At 41.7% G+C, this 12853-nt stretch overlaps 1 pseudogene; it reads right to left on the bottom strand.

The window, feature by feature from the left end:
- Nucleotides 1-1088: 1088 nt before the first annotated feature.
- Nucleotides 1089-1208, bottom strand: LOC121276640 (annotated as a pseudogene).
- Nucleotides 1209-12853: the final 11645 nt, after the last annotated feature.

Here is a 12853-nt window from a genome sequence, read left to right on the forward strand (position 1 = left end):
CTGCAGGCCCTCTTCCTGGACCTCTCCTGTCCAGAACCTGAATGCCATTCTTAACTAGACACAGAGGTGGTCTGTCAATTGGTCACCTATCAATAGACTTCCCCGTCAGTGCAACACTAACCAGTGCAGGGTTGGGATCCAAAAATGGTCCCTGAAAGTTCTCAAAGGACAAAAGATTCGGCCCTGAGAGTCATGTTAATAGTGCTGGGTAGGAATAGAGACAGAGAACCACAGGATTAAAGCTTGTAAGAGTAAAGATTGAGGGCAATATGAATAGAACTGGATAGGAAATGAAAAGCAATTGGAATAGAACAAAGACTGAGAATTCTGGGAATAAGCCAAGTACAAATGGAGACCGAGAGTTACACAAATAGAGTCAATTAGGAACAGAGGCTAAGAGATGCAGAATTAGAGTTGGACAGAAAAAAGACAAGAATCATGGCAAATGAAATGGAGGGATAGAAACTGAGTCATGGGAATCGAGGTGAGTAGGAATGGATTATTCTACTTTCATGTTTTGCTTGACACAGTTCACTGGAAATGAACCGATTGGATTCATTCAACAACAGCAGACAAATGTCCATATTAAGCAAAGCTGAATTTCAAACACTAACCTCGTATCATTAGAAGCACTGGGCCATCTTTGAACAGTGGAATTTTGAGCAATATTTTGGAGTGTGGCACAATTCAGACAATTCAGAATAGACTCCAAGTCGCTTTCCTAGTAGTAGAAATATGAATTTGTGTAGTTAAGTACATGTTTCACCCAACTTAATCATGGATGTCCTCTGCAGCTTTCAAATTGCATCCAACATGTTTTCATTACAATGTGTTGGCAAAAAGGGGCCTTTTGTCAAATTTCTTATTGAAATTATGCATTCAAATTAAGAAAACGTATATCACAGAACAGCTTGATAATTTATAGTGTATTATGACAAACTTCAGAAAAGTAAACCTAGTTTGCAAATTTAATGCAGATACATTTCTGTACTTTTATTCCCATCAGTGTAATAGATTAGTGATGGTTTTATCCAAACAAATTCACAGAGATTTGGAACAAACCTTTTCATTTAGGGCCATAGTTTTAAAGCCTACTGCACCTGGTATTCCCTGGCGGTCTCCCATCCAAGTACTAACCAGGCCTGAGTCTGCTCAGCTTCTGAGATCAGACGAGATCGGGCGTTTTCAGACTAGTATGCCATGCTTTCCTCACTACTCAGCTGCTACAGAGTTGCTTGGATCAACTTCCAAATGGAGAGGTTGGAAATGCAAATATATTTGCAAAACAATATTTTAACAAAATGGCACATAAAATCTAAATAATATAATTATTAAACTATTTGGTAAAATTTATAAGAACTCAGGGGCAGAATTAGGCCATTCAGCCCCTCAAGCCTCTTCCACCATTCAATTAGATCCAGTAGATTCAATCAACCAGTTGGGTCCTTCACTTGTCAACTTTGAGGGAAATCAGTCTATAATTAACAGCAAAATGGATCATGGACTTTTGTTGCTGAATGTTAATGCTTGTGTAACAGTGCTTGTGATTTTCCCTTCACTGCACATTATTTGTTTAAACAATAAGCAGCAATGCAATCTGTATTTTCTTCATGAAATTCTGCAGACTATCAATGAAGCCAAAATTGAGCAGATTTTCGCCTTTATTGCCCAAGTGTTAAACGTCCCCTGGGCGCAGTGCCCAGAAAGGGCAGTCTGGCATGGAGGATTGCATGTTGGCAGCACAGCCACTCTAGTTTTCTTTCCCCACCCCTCCCCGGATTTTCCACCAATTTGAACCCAGGTGTATGAAAAACTAAAATTGATCACAATAATTTTCCCAATGGTAGTTGTGTTTCCTCAATCTAAGTAATTTTATATTTTTTTAAGTATCAAGAGTAGCATTTAATTAATAAAACACGAGAGCTTTGCCACTGTTGTTGTGCTTGGAATACTCTAGGTCTGTCTGTCTCTAAGCAGAGGCTAACATGTATCTGAATACTGATTAACACCATGTCAGCAGAAACTATTCATTGTTCTGGCCGTCTTAATTTCATTTATAGATTCAACTCTCTTAAGGAGTCAGGTTAATAATTTACCTGCCTTATCCTTATTCTGATAATATGTGAGTTGGGTATGAAGCAGGCTAAATTCTGTTTTGCCACTCATCACATGTTTTATCCACATTTCTCAGATATTGATTTATTAAAATTACCTAGATGGCTTGTTGTTGTATATTTGTCCAAAATACATAGTTTGAGAATCTTAGTTTATGCCCTACCTTTTATTTTGCTTCTTTTCTTCAGATAATTAATGCATTGAGCTGCCTCTCACTTGTGGCTTAAGGGCATCATTTTATGCAGTAACACTTTGTGAAATCTGTGTTAAAGGAGATATCTCCTTTGTGAGGATTCTTTAGGTCTTGTATGGGGGCAAATTTTCAATAACCAGTAATTTGTTTTATTTAAATTGAGATCCTCGCATGAATTTACCAACATTAAATATGATACATATATTTGAAAACTATTCGATTTGATTTTATAAAAGTGGACAATGATCCACTCATGAATATGTGTTGTGCACGTGGAAAATATAATCACGAGGTTCAGCAATTGAAAGCTCCATTCATTAGTAAAACTAATCTTCCTCCTTTTGTCCCACAGTAATTTCCATGTTTATGAAGGACAGGGATTGGGATTAGGTCAACAGTTCAGATAATGATTAAGAATGCATTACAGTTTCCTATTTTGCCTTAACACCAGCTTGGCATTTCCAATTCACTGTAAGCATGAGAAAGTCTGAATTATCAGTAGTTGAAGCTCCTCTTCTTTAATATAATGTAACAATTGCAAAGGCATAGCCAGAGGAAGATGTTTTACGAATTTGACTTTATTGGGAGCACATAGTTGTATTCAGTGCCAGTGGGTAGGTCAGAGTCTCAGTGAGTGGTGGTCAACTTTGCCTTTGAATGCCTACATAGAAAAGATGGAAGGATGTGGGCTCTCATTAGGCAGGAAGTAAGTTGCCGAATCCTTGGTTCCCACCTTGAGAGGCTCCATGCCAGCAGCAAAGTATTGCTAGATTTCTCCAGGTAATCTAGGGCCAGGATCATCTGTTCTGGACTCTAGGTTTGGTGGTGAGCACAGAAGTGAGAATGAGAGCGCTGGGGGGTGGGGTGTTGGTGGGATAGCTGACCACACGCGATCTTTCACTGCTCAGTTCATTATATATACATCCATGAGGAGCTCGCCGATTTTCACGGTGGAGGCAGGCAGGAAGTCACGGTCCCCACCGTTACCTCATGGGGACGAAGGTCCAAGCACCATATGTAAAGGACACCTGGAACAGCCTGCACTATCCCTTCCACCTTTGCCTGACCACTGCTCCACCCTTCCCTGCTAACTCTTCCTCCTTTCCTTGGTCATCCTCCACACAACTTGCACAGCCACCAACTGGTCTCAAGCATAGGCTGGCATTTACATATACTCCCCAAAGAGGACAATGCAGTGGCAACTCACCATTAATCATGGTAGAAATCAATCTCGCCAGGTGCACAACTTATATGTGCAGATATGAGTGAACATTCTAATTTCTCACTGGCAGGGAACTTAATTTGGAGGGGGAACTTAGTTCCAACAAGGTGGCCTTTTAATGAGCATGCATGAGATGCTAAGGCATGCAAAAGGGTTTCCTGGCATTGTTAATTTGGGAAGCTTGACCCACCTTTAAAGTCCTGAGAACATAATTGCTAAAGTTCATCCTGCTGTGAGGAAACTGATTTTTGGCTTAACGCTAAATTAAGTTCCTCCACCGCCACCCCCCACCCCTCCTCCCCTCCATGCTTCTCCCTGCTGGTGGGACCAGTAGATTCTGTTCTAGGAGTGAATTTCACAGGCACAGGTTGGTGGGTGGCACTGAAGGAGTTAGCAAAGCATTACCAATGGCAGTGCCTTTTGGATCTTTTTGATTCTGAGACACACCCATAACAGTTGCTCTGTTTGTGGTATAAATATGGACTTAAGCAGCATCAACTCTTGTAATGCTATCTTAGCCAGAGCTCTGCAAAGGACTGACAAAGTAGGTGCACTTCTCTGATGAAGGTAAGAACACAAGAAATAGAACCACGACTAAATTGTATTGCCCCTTGAGCCTGCTCCACTATTCTATATGATCATGGCTGATCCTCTGCCTCAACTCCATTTCCCCACCTGCTCCCTTGATTCTCTGAGACATCAAAAATCTATCTACCTATCAGGACAGACTCCAGCATGGGCTTGGCCATCTTCCTGTGGCTTTGGACTGCACTGTGCTTGGGAACAAGATACAATATTATATTAGCGAGCTTTGAAGAACAGCAAGGATAGAATTGTGACCAACAGAATTAAAGTTTGTACACGACTCCCAATCTTTTATATGCTTTTCTGGGTACCACCCCTTTGCAGCCTGGGTGTTGACCTCCCACTGTCCACCAGGTATATCAGGTTGGGAGCAATCGTTATACAGAGGGTGTTAGCATCAGCAAAACTAATGGGATCAACCACCAGGTCATTTATGAAAAAAAGGAATAGAAGTCAATCACTGGTCTCTATCCATTGAAGATGACTTATTATGTCAGTCCTCTGGGAACATCAGGGACAATTCCTCCTCCCAGAGTCGATGCTCCAACACAGAGGGATTTCTGCACACCCCTTTCACTGCCCCTGAACACTGTCCTAGTTTCCTGGATTGAAGTTCATCTCATATGGACGATGGGATTCCTGCCGAGAGATACCAAGAGAGACTGCTAATTTAGCACAAACAGAGGCAGCTAGACTAGTAGAGGTAAAGAGGCAAAGATAAGAAATTGGCTGCTCTTATAGGTGTTGACAAGGGTTGGGTTTTACAAATCAATCGGAGCTAGAAGGGCAGAAGTTGAGACTTCGACAAGAGCCTATTCTTACAGGAAGGATCTCAGGCCTTTGCCATTGTATCCTAAGGCCGAATGCCAGTTACCCCACTGCAGCCTTGGGAAGTGGTGGTAACATAGATAGGCAGGAGGGAAATCATCCAGGGTCTTGGCCCCCACTCTCTACTAACATGATTTAATGAGGTGGGCAGACCACAGAAGGCCAGCAGTGGGTGCGGGGGTAAAGGAAATGAGACTCAGGCAGCAGTAGGCTTCACGACCTGCATTGTATTTTTTTTCAACCTCCATCAAAATCCTGGCGGATGCCTTTTTGACGGTTTCAATCGATTTTGAGATCCAAGTGAAATCTAACAAATCAAATAATTATTTCTATTCGTAAATGCGTTATTTTCAGAATCAGGTATGGGGCTCATTATGTAGATGAATTTCATGCTAGAGAAATGTTCTGCAATTATGCAGGAATGAGTTGGGCCTCATTGCCCCAAATGAAGCGTTTGTGCATTCTTAAATATTAAATAATATTCCAAATGTCCTGCCTCTGCTGTTTTCCATTTCTCCTTGTTCACCAAGTCAAACTTCACCTCCTACCCTAGTCCCAAAACCCCATCCCTCTACCTCTCTCTCTGGTTTCATCATCATTACACCCTCCCATTCCCTGTCCAGGCTCATCATGCCCATGGACCTACCTCCTGCTTCTTCAGTCTCATTTCTATTAAATCCTGACTAGCCAACTCCCCTTCCCGGTACCCTGTTAGCTGACATTGCAATGATTTCTTCCCCTCGGCCAACATCTGTCTCACTTCAGACTATTGTTATTATAAAAAAATATTCCTGACCCCTCTGCCCTCAATGCCTCATCTCAACCTACCAATAATGGTGCTTTTGGAGCTCTTTGTGGTTTATAAAGGAAGACAAACAAGTAACTGTTAATATAGCACCTTTCATGACTTCAGGAAACCCAAAAACTCTTTACAACCGATTAAGTACTTTTGAAGTGTAGTCACTGTTGTAATGTAGGAAAAGCAGTAGCAATTGGCACATAGAAAGTTGCCACATAAAGCCACATGATGATTTGTGATGCTGGTTCAGGAATAAATAATGGCCTGGACATTAAGACCTATCTTCTTCAAAATAGCACCATGAAATGATTAATGTCCACTTGAGAGGGAAATTGGTATAACATCTAACCTGGAAAACAATGCATCCAACAGTGCCGTGCTCCCTCAGCACTGTACTGGAGTGCCAGGGACTTAAACTCACAACCTTTTGACCCAGGCAAGAGTGCTACTTCTGAGCTATAACTGACACAAAGATCACACAATTGTGCACAGTGACTGGTGATTTGGATACCACCATTAAGATTTTGAGAAATCCTGCACTGAAAATGAATTAAAATACTCTTTTCATTCTTCTCCTGGTTTTACTTGGGGTGTGGTGAAGGGGTTTTCTGTGGCAAATGAGGCATCAGAGACCTGCAGATAAACTGAGGCTGTTGTGATCGCTTGGAATGGAGGTGAGGGGTCAAGGTTCAAGGCTGTGGCTGACTTGATTGTGACTGGCAGTGCCACCATTCTGGTGAGATTATCAGATTCAAGCAGATTGTGGTTGTCTCAATTGCAAACCTCAGACCTTCCCAGGTGGTTTGCCTGTGTCAGTAAGCACGATTCGCTAGGTAAAGCATGGTGTGTGGAGTCTACTTCTGATGCAATGAAACCTGCTTCACATCCATTCTTTCATGCTCTCCTTCATCTTCCAAAGAGGAATGCCCACTGGAATTCCTAGATCCAGATTTTTGATTGGAGTAATGAAAATCTGCTGCCAAAAATCTGGGAAGAAAGCCTTCAAAAATAAATAATCTGCCAAAATAACAAGCGCTGTAGAATTCAGCTGTCAGTTCTCACAATCCCAAAGTTGAAGTTCACTTTCATGTACACTCCCAATAAAAATACAGCTGGGCCCACTTTAAATACTGCTTCCCTGTCAGCCCAAAATGCATCTGATTCTGATCAGCTGCTTTATCTTCAAGGCTCAGCTTAGCTTACTAGTAGCACTGGTGGTTCTGAAACTGAAGATTGTGGGTTCAAGCTGTCCCCACTTCAAAACTTAACTCTGGGGTAGCTCCAGTACAGTAGTACGACCTCCCCAGTTCTGGGCTTTCAAGTCAGGGGAAACAGCCTATCGGCAACTGCCTTGTCAAGCCCTTTAAGAGTTTTATATGTCTCAGTGAGATCACCTCTCATTTTTCTAAACTGAAGGTTTAATCTACTCATAGGACAATCCTCTCTTTCCGGAAATCAATATAGTGAACCTCGAGTGCAGCCCCTTTAAGGCAATTATATCCTTCCTTAGATAAGGAAATCAAAAATGACAGTGGTCCTAAGCATACTTGAGTACTTCTTGCGGCTGCTGCCATAGAGGCATTAGTTCCAATCTCCATGAGGCTGTTTCACTTGGTTTCTAAATGTTCGGAGAGTCAGATTGAGAGAACCATCTCTGCCTTCAATGATGTGCTGATATCTACTCCACCACTCAACAATGGACATGCTAAGGAAGTACACATACCAGGTGGATCAACATGGTGAAGTAGGCATGCTCCAGTCCATTTTCTCCTCAAATCACAGCGCATCTGTTCGAAAGCAACCAAATGTGTCAGGGGCAGTTGTACAGCTAATTCATGTCCAACACATGATGGACAAGGTTGTCTCAAACTCAAGAGACTCCCATTGAAACTCAGCAGTCTGCCACCTCACTTAACCCTACCATGTGAGAAGCACCCAGAAGGAACATTCAGTGAGTTCAAGAAGACACCTATTTGTCACCAAGGAACAAGCATTGGACACAGGGTTTAAAATTTCATTGCACTTTATTTCAATCATGCCAGGAGATTTGTTAGGATGCTGCTCAATTAAGTACCAGCAGATGAAAGGAATGGGATCCCATGTTAGAGTTGGCAACGTTGGATTTGACTACTACAGTATGCACATGTGAAGGACTGTCAGATGGGGCGGTTGGTGAAAATCTGCTCAGTGACTACCTGCTGTATGACTCTTGCTATCTGTAAAGGAGTTCAGCAGAAATCTCTTCTGGCTTCTTGTCTTTGCCTTGGCCTACTCTTGATCATGGGTGATCCTCCTCCACCTACTTACCCTTCATTGGATGGCAAGGTTTTGCAGAATGCAGTAGATTATGATGATCTTGGAGTTCTGGGTGAGCGGTTTTGGAAAATGCCCTGAGGTAATAATTTGTTTCAGCTCAAAATCAGGCAAGGCGTAGACACTGGGAGAAATGTCTGAAAGCATAAGCCCAAGGCACTCCTGATATTGGGCCTCATTATCATCGAAACAGTGAGCTACAGACAACTAATGGTCATCCCAGGCATCTTGCCAAAGAGGAAGCCTCGAAGCACTCCTGCTTATCCCAGTTCACATTCAGGTCAGCATTTTTAACAAAAGGAACTTTTTGGTGATGGCATGCAATGGTTTCTTTAAAAGACTGCCTGCAAGGCTTTCTCATGTGGCTTTCTCAAACGCAGCGTGATAGTTACCTCAGGGCAAACCGGTGTTGCAGAGGGAGCCTCAAACAGTCAGAAGACACCTGTTTGCATGTACAAAGGGTTTTGCAGATATTTTCACCTATGCTAGTATGGCAGGCATCATACTCCCTGCCTTGTAATAAGCCAATGCTCACACCATTTGGAGGTTTAGGTGCCATTTAGCACCCAAAAAATGGGCGCAGCACTATCAAGCTTCTAAATTAACTTATTTTGTCCCAGTATCTGAAGCACTACTTCAAAATGTTTATAATATGTGATAATTATGGCTTTATGTAACGTGTAGTATATCTTTAAGAAGGATGTTATAAAGGAAGGTCACATGATCTCCTGTAACCATTAGAAGAGTAGCACGGGCGACCTCAGTAGTCAGTAGTCTGTGATTAGGAGGAGAAGTATGGAGATAGGGTTTGATGTAGAAGCGCACACATGTAGCTGCTGAATACCTTGCAAATAAATAGAATGTGTTCCACCTAAGAAGTGTCTGCTGATCAATTCTATCTGTAGTACCAACTTGGCCATCCCACAATAAGCGTGCAACTGGGATTCACAAGTCCCAACAAACTGGCGACAAGGATAAAGCGAGGATAAAGCGAAGACCCAACAAACTTGCGACGAGGACACAACAAACTGGCGGCAAGAAAAAAGGAAGGATAGAAGGAAGGTACAATGAACTAGCGTCAAGAGTAAAATCACTTAACTGAAGAAATCGACAGAAACGAAATCGGGCTGAATCTCGTGCAGTAATTATAAGTAGAATTTCCAAATTGTCCAAGTAATTCCCTCACAGAATTCTGCAATTCAGAAGAATTGATCCTTTTGATTCAGCCACGGACGATGGGTCTCATTCTATGGAACTATTTCCAAGTTCTATTTCCAAGCAAACGAGATGACGGGGAAAGAGAAGAGGCGGGAAATCCTATCTACAAGTGGGAATAAAGCCTATGGCTTACTTTGAAGTTTGATGGCACCCAATGCCCCAGGTTCGAAAAATTTTGATGAATTGATGGACTTCATGAAGAGTCATTACCAGCCAGTAATGATGCAACGATTCAAGTTTAATTCAAGGAATTGAACCCCAGGGGGGACGGTTGCTTGTTATGTGGCAAGTTTGAAACAGTTAACAGAACAATGTGAGTTTGGTACATCTTTAAACGACATGCTCAGAGATCGTTTAGTGTGCAGTGTGAATGAGAACACGATTCAGAAGAGATTACTCTCTGAAACAAATTTGGATTTTAAGAAGGTGCTAGAGATAGCACTCGGCATGGAAAGCACAGTAAGGGATTCAAAAGCAATATAGGGAGATCCAAATGGCACCATCCTCCACATTGAGTGGGAAGCCCCAGCCAAAAAGTGTTCGAAAATGCAAGACTCTGCCAAGAAGCAGAAAACAGCCACTGTTAGCAGAAAAATAAAAAGAAATGACTTAGCAGCAAAGACAAGGAATAATTGCAGCAGAGGTGGAAACAGGCAATCTTATAATGATGGGCGGTTTAAAAGAATCAAGTTTTTTTATTGTCATCGAAATGGTACATAATGAGACAGTGCAAGGAAAGAATCAGGCAGACTTTCAAACAAAATAAAAAACCCAGTGAGATTTACCATATAGAAGAGCCTGCAGCAACAAGTTCAGATATTTATTCATTATTTAATTTAAAGGTTGGAAAGACAGAACCAATATATGTAACAGTGAAGATAAATGGTGGACCTATTAGAATGGAAGTGGACACAGGAGCTTCCAATATGGCAATTGATGAACACACATTCAAATACCTGAGTTATGGTGAAATTAATTAAATTTAGAAGAAACTGATGCCAAATTAACAACATACACCAGTGAAGACATCCAACCAAGGATTAGACTATTTTGGATCTCGTAATGTGAAATGAGGCACGTTTAATAACTGATCTCAGAATAAAGGATCCCATAGCAAACAGTGATCATAATATGGTAGAATTTAGCATTCAGTTTGGAAGTGAGAAACTTGGATTGGAAACAATTGTGCTAAACTTAAATAAGGGTAATTACAAGGGAATGAGGGCAGAGTTGGCTGGAGTGGACTGGGAAAACAGTTTTGCAAAAAAGACAGTTAATGAACAATGGCAGATGTTTAAGAAAATAGTTCATGACTCTCAGTAAAGATGTATCTCACTGAGGAAGAAGGCTTCAAGGAAGGGGATAAACCACCAAGGAAGTTAAGGACAGTGTCAATTTGAAAGAAAAACATACAATGTGGCAAAGATTAGTGATGAAGATGACACAAGGAGTCTACAGAGGGATATAGACAGGTTAAGTGAGTGGGCAAAAACTTGGCAGATGGAATATAATGTGGGAAACTGTGAGGTTATGCACTTTGGCAGGAAAAAATAGAGGAGCTGAATATTATTTAAATGGAGAAAGACTGAAGAAAGCTGCAGCACAGAGGGATTTGGGAGTCCTTGTTACTGAATCCCAAAAAGCTAACATACAAGTTCAACAGGTAATAGGGAAGGCAAATGGAATGTTGGCCTTTAAATTCAAAGGGAATGGTGTATTAAAAAAGGGAAGTCTTGCAAAAACTATACAAGGCACTAGTTAGACCACAACTAGAATACTGTGAACAGTTTTGGTCTCCTTATCCAAGGAAAGATATACTGGCTGTCCAGAGAAGGTTCTCTAGGTTGATCCTGGGTATGGAGGGATTTTCTTATGAGGATGGGTTGAATAGGTTGGACCTGTACTCATTGGAGTTTAGAAGAATGATAAGTGACCTTATTGAAAATATAAGATTCTTATGGGGCTTGACAGGGTAGATGCTGAGAGGATGTTTCCCTTTGTGGGAGAGTCTAGGACCAGAGGGCATAATCTCAGGGTAAGGGGGTACCTATTTAAAACAGAGATGAGGAGGAATTTCTTCTCCCAGCGGGTGATCAATCTGTGGAATTCTTTACCACAGAGGGCTGTAGAGGTTGGGTCATTAGGGGTATTCAGGGCTGAGATAGACACATTTTTAATCAGTAAGGGCATCAAAGGTTATGGGGAAAAGGCAGGAAAGTGGAGTTGAGGATTATTGGGTCAGCCATGATCTCATTGAATGGCGGAGCAGACTCGATGTGCCGAATGGCCTACTTCTGCTCCTACGTCTTATGGTCTTATGGTCTAAGAAACAGGAAGAATTCAGCACTTCTCCAAATAAACTGAAGGATGAGTTAGCAGAGGAGACACAGTAATGCTCAATTTTCCAGGAGGCAGCAAACAAATACAAAAAAGAGATGGAAGAGCTGAAGAATCAGCTACATGAAGCCAAAGAAGCTTTGGAAGCAAAAGTCACAGAATTTTCTAATAAGCAGACAGGTGATGAAATTCTGAGAGACTCAACCTCTGAGCTCACTCAAGTCGAGCTTGTATCTGAGAGTAGTCTAGCCAATACGGAGAGACGAAAAGAAGGCCGAGATTAAAGTCAATGTTAAAAAGAAGAATGCCCATTGAAAGAAAACACAGAAACACAAAAAGGTACTGATTCTGGCAGCATACGAGTATACTTTTGGACGTAGGCCTGGAAATCAAATCGGAAATGCTGAAGCACTTAGTCGATTGCCTTTACAAGAAAATGATGGAGATGTCTCAGTTCCACAAGAACTTGTGTCACAGTTAAATTTCTTAGATTACTTGCCGGCATGTGCTAGACAGATCAGAGACTGGACAAGTGGGGACTCAGTCCTATCTCAAGTACGAGAGAAGTGCTTCACAGTTGGCCACAAGAACCTGTATCCGATGAAATGAAACCATATTTTAACAGAAGACATGAAATAACCAGCCAGGATGGTATCTGAATGTGGGGAGCATGAGTGATAGCTCCTCCAAAGGGAAGAAAGCCATTGTTAATTGAACTACACAGTGCCCATTCGGGAATATCCGGAATGAAGACCATAGCACACAGCTATCTATGGTGGCCTGAGATGGATGGAGAAATGGAGAGCTTAGTGAAGTATTGTGTGCAGTGTCAGCAATTGCAAAACTTACCTTCAACAGCTTCGTTACATCCTTGGGAGTGGCCTGGAAGGCCATGGGTATGATTACACTTTGACTATGTGGGACCTTTCATGGGAACAATGTTTCTCCTCATTGTTGATGCTCACTCAAAATGGATGGACATATGTGAGGTGATAACACCAACGCCTTCTGCTACAATTGAGAAGCCAAGTCAAAGTTTTGCAATTAATGGACGACCAGAAGTGGTCCTTTCTAACAACAGCATTTACGTGTGCTGAGTTTCAACAGTTTATCGGCCTCAACGGTATCACTCATGTAAAAACTTATTCGCACCAGCCTTCTTCCAATGGATTAGCCGAAAGGGCAGTTCAAATGTTCAAGTCAGGAATGATAAAGTTAAATGGAGATTCCTTAACAACCAAGC

The sequence above is a fragment of the Carcharodon carcharias genome, chromosome 3 (genome assembly GCF_017639515.1).
Source record: "Carcharodon carcharias isolate sCarCar2 chromosome 3, sCarCar2.pri, whole genome shotgun sequence".
In the NCBI taxonomy this organism is placed as follows: domain Eukaryota; kingdom Metazoa; phylum Chordata; class Chondrichthyes; order Lamniformes; family Lamnidae; genus Carcharodon; species Carcharodon carcharias.